We start from the raw sequence: 964 nt of genomic DNA, 5'->3' as shown, positions 1-964 counted from the left end.
AATATTGTTCAGAAGGAATGGAATACTCTCCAAATTTATCTACAGAGTCCAAGAAATCCCTATCAAAATTCCAGCTTAATTTTTGGGTAAGTTGGCAAGCAACAAGCCAGGCTCAAGCGATCCTAAAATTCATGTGGAAATTCAAGGGACCCTGAATAGTCAAAACTATTTTGAAAAATAAGAACAAATGTGGAGGGGGCTCAGACTTCCTGGTTTCAAAATGTACCACAATGCTACAGTAATAAATGATGTAGCAATGGCATCAGGACTGACATACAGATCAGTGGGCTAGAGCTGCAAGTTCAGAAATAAATGCTTGCATTTGCAGCCTATTAATGTTTAACAAAGTGACCAAGGCAGTTCAAGTCAACAAATGATGCCATAACAATTGGGTATTCAGATATAAAAAAATTAAGTTAGATCCTACCTCATACCATGTACAACAACTTCCTCAAAACTGATCATAGATCTAAATATAAGAACTAAAACTATAAAAGTCTCAGAAGAAAATACAGAAGTAAATCTTTGTAACCTTTGGTTAGGTAATGGTTTTTCAGATTTGACCACAAAAGAATAAACAACAAAGAAAATAAGATAAACTGAATTTTACTGAAATTAAGTTGTTTCTTCCTCAAAGGACACCATCAAGAAAGTAAAAAGGGCTGGCATGGTGGCTTATGCCTGTAATCCCAGCACTTTGGGAGGCTGAGGCGGGTGGATCATTTGAGGTCAGGTGTTCAAGACCAGCTTGGCCAATATGGTGAAACCCTGTCTCCACTAAAAATAACAAAAATTAGCTGGATGGCAGTGGTGCACACCTGTAATCCCAGCTACTCAGGAGGCTGAGGCAGGAAAATCACTTGCGCCTGGGAGATGGAGGTTGCAGTGAGCCGAGATGGTGCCACTGCTCTCCTGTCTGGGGGAGAGAGTGAGACCCAGTCTCAAAAAAAAAAAAAAAAAAAAA

Source organism: Saimiri boliviensis, chromosome 12 (genome assembly GCF_048565385.1).
Source record: "Saimiri boliviensis isolate mSaiBol1 chromosome 12, mSaiBol1.pri, whole genome shotgun sequence".
In the NCBI taxonomy this organism is placed as follows: domain Eukaryota; kingdom Metazoa; phylum Chordata; class Mammalia; order Primates; family Cebidae; genus Saimiri; species Saimiri boliviensis.
Note: the sequence above shows the minus strand (reverse complement) of the source record.